The following is a 3839-nucleotide window of genomic DNA, read 5'->3' on the forward strand; positions in this document are numbered from 1 at the left end:
GCACGGCTCATTCTGGAGCCAGCCACGACTACCCGGAGCGCGGCTGCTCCCTGCCCTGCCCCGTCCCGCACCTCCTGCCCCGTGCTGCTCCCTTTGACGAGGTGCTTTCTACTGCTCTAAAGTCACGATTTTGGCATCGCACCCCTGTTCAGCCTTCGCGGCCAGACGCTGGCTGGCTGGCTGCACGCGCCTGACAAGCCAGCATAGGGGGCACTTTGTCGTTGCTGCGTGCCGTGACTCCTTGTGCCCCCTTGAACAGGAGCTGTGCTGCTGCCACAGCTGCCGGCGGTCTCTGCAGGGAAAGGCCGGGGGGCCTGGCGCAGAGACAGCACCTTCTTTGTCACCGAAAGAGCTGCTCCGACGATGGGGTGGCTCACAACACGTAAGCTGGAAGGAGCAGCGTTAAAAGATGGGAAGATGACTTACAGGAAAACAAGGAAGGATAACCCGAGAGTGTTTCACTTGTCCATACTGAGCTGGACGGGACTTCACGACACCAAACAGAGCATTTTATCTCTAGCCCATCCAACTGGAGAAGAGGATTGTCAGTACCATGTGGCTCTCTGCTCCCCAAACTCATGTGTCTGAAAGCCAAGAGATGCTAAACATGCAGGATCTTGACCAGCAATATGTATGAGCAGCCAGCCTGTGTTGTGGTCAGTCAGCTGTCTCTCCCCAAAACACCTGAATTGCTAATAGTACTTTGGTTGAAAACCAGCAAACTAGTGTTTGTCAGTGTGCACGTATGTATATGTGTACGTATACATACATTCATACTGCGCTGCGTGAGGTATCTGGGACTTTTTCCCCTTTCTCCATTACTATACACCGCCATGTTGACCAGATAAGCCACTATGTTTCCAAGCGCCTTTTTGAGTTACATCCTGCCCTCTCTGTATGCAGAATTCAAGACTGAATTGCATTCACGAAGATTCAAAATTTGGCCCATCAAGCCTTGAAATCACTGACCTGGAGCTATGTTACCCCGCAGCTCCTTACAGCCACGCATTCAGGAATCCCCACCACCACTCAGCTGAAAACAGCAAGTCTATTAGACTCAACTTTTTTCCCAGCTGATGGCCACTCATTTACTCTTACTGCCGGTTCAGTGCCAGCGGTGTGGGACCCAGGAAGGAGCACCTTCATTGCATAATTGCATTTAAAGAGTCAGCCATTACCTAATTCAGTTTTCAAATACAATACATGCTGCTTTTTGATCAAACAAGTAATTAGTTAGGATAGGTAAAAACTTGTAATGGGAATTAATAGCACAAATCCTAGAATGGCTAACTCTCAAGACAGTTTTATAGTTGGCTTAAACCAACATAAGTCCATGTGAATCTCTTGACAGCCTCGTTTCTGGGCATCTGCTGCTCTTGCACAGCTTGGTGGACTGGGGTGGACTTAAGGGGTTTCAGATCCTCATCGTCGGGATGGTTTAATGTATCCCAAAACAGCCTTCGTGACACTGCAGCGTGTTATGGCATGCTGTGTGTGACACATGCCCTTCTCAGTGTCCCAAATGAAGGTCTGCATCCTTGCAGCCATACGCAATGTTGGGAGGCCACTGTGTCAAATAGCACCAGGGGGGTTCCTTCCCCTTTTTAAGCAGATGTAGCCGTGCACATGTGCAGTACATCCGCTAGTGACCACAGTCACTGCCGGGGGCTCAGCAGGCTTCTTCTAACGCTTGTACAATACCATGAAACTGCTGTGTGTGAGTGCCCTAATCGCGTGCCCTTGCAGTGCACCCTCAGCCACCCACACAGGGCCTCTGCACTGCACATCCCAGGCTCATAAAACAAAAGGTGGAGAAAGAGTTACCAGCTCCAGAGCTGCACAGCCGGGTAGATGCTCCAGGAAGAGTTACCAGCTCCAGAGTTGCACAGCTGGATAGATGCTCCAGGGATGACAACTCCAAAACTGTGCATGACTCACCCTCCATCTTTACTGCCATGGAAACTGAATAATGAATCAGAAGTGCTTGTTATTCTCTTCACCTCACAAGGTGCATACCTGAGGCACCCAGGCACGCAGGGCTGCTGCTGCACATCACTGGCCAGTACCTGGCAGTCGTCAGAGTACAGAAGAAGCAAGGGCTGAAGAAGGAGAATTTTATGACTTTATAGAAATCTCTGAGAAAGAAATGAGTTTACCAGAATCGGAGAGCATTTCTCAGGGGTGAAAAACAGGTCACAGGTAAACAGAAAGGGGCTTCTCATTTTCAAGATAATGAATGATGGACTCGCAGTGACTGCGGCGATCAGGGAAGGAACTTGTGATAGAGCCCAGTGGTGACCTTGGAGGCCACAGAAATGCCCAGTATCCAGCCAAGAGCAATAATGACCAAGCAAATCTGATTGCTGGAGCGCGCTCAGACAAAGCTGGTTCCCCACCTTGGCATCTTGCTGCACTCAGGAAGCATCGAGTTTCACTACCCTTGTGCCACAAGACCTGCATCCCACCAGGCACCACCGAAATAGCCCTATGATTCAGAGAGCCCAGCAGCAGCAGCACTAAAAGCTTTGTGAATGATACCCTATGCGGAGCACATGCCTCTGAGGAAGGCCTCCAAGCCTCGCCTCACCCTCCGTGGATGGAAGAAATGACTCACCGTGAAGCACAAGGCACTGTTCATTTGGATTCAACTCCTGGATGCTCATTAGCGCGAGGTGATTGTAATGGACTAAGTTGCCTTGTGCGTTGAAGCTCTCTGAAATCACAGTCCTTTCTTTCTGCATCCTGTACATCCTCTTTGTCAACGTTACTAAACTCAACGTTACCATTTCAGCCTCATTTCCCATGGAAGCAAGGCCTCTGCTTGGCCTCCTCGGGCATCCCCTCTCTCACTTGGGCTAGTCCTTGTTCCAGTGACTTTTTAACTTGTTAGCTTATTTGAGTTAAATCTGGCAGAAGGATAGAGGTCACAAAAGTAATTAAGATCCTTAATTAATTAATTAAGTTTCATAAAATAATTCATTTGAGATAGAAGAAAGTGGGGCTGTCTGTCTACCAGTTCAACTCAGGAACTTGTCGGTTTCTGCTAGGAGACATCAGATCTCTTACGGTGTAGCCAGATTACCTTCAGGAAGAGGACTACAAAGGGAACGCAGAGGAACTTGCGCAGGTGTACACTGAAATAACAGAAAGTCTTAATACCGTTCAGTTAAAAAAATCGATCGGTCAAGAGAGAAATCCATAGGAAACTGCATTTGATGAGATCTGTTGCTCAGGGCACTTCCTTTCCCCCTTTGCTCTCCTGCATACCTCTGGAAAATGCCCACTTTCCCTCCAACAATTCTGTATTTTCAGTGGGAGCGCAAAGAATGCCGGATAAAACCTAACTTCTTGAAATGGAAGAGAGTATTAGAGAAAACCCCAGTGAAAGGCAAACACCGAGTTTTTATGTCTTTCCTTACACTGCGGATACATTTATTTAAAAAAAAAATATACGGTAAATACATTTGACTGTAAGTGGTGGACCCTAGCACGGTTTTGCTGCAAGTCAGCAAGACTTGCAGCGTCTCCCACGCGCGCTAGTCCCGGGAGCCCGCAGCGAGGGGCAGGACGCGCGGGCTGGGGTGGAGCACGGACCCCCAGCAGGCCCTGCTGTCGGACCGGGAGACTGGCTCTCCCCCCGAGGGAACCTCCGGCTCCGCGTTCCTTGGCAGGGTCACTTCAGCTGCCTTAAGCGGCCTCTTCCACCGGTGCGGCCCCAAAATCCCTCTGGGGCTCCGAGCTATCAGTCAGCTTCTTAACGGCTCGGGCAGGGGTGAGGAGGAGCGAGGCGCTGGCCGCCGCTCCCTGAGGCGTCGGGCCGTGCCTGCTGGCCTCTGCCC

This window comes from Pygoscelis adeliae, unplaced genomic scaffold (genome assembly GCF_000699105.1).
Source record: "Pygoscelis adeliae isolate BGI_AS28 unplaced genomic scaffold, ASM69910v1 Scaffold71, whole genome shotgun sequence".
Taxonomy (NCBI): domain Eukaryota; kingdom Metazoa; phylum Chordata; class Aves; order Sphenisciformes; family Spheniscidae; genus Pygoscelis; species Pygoscelis adeliae.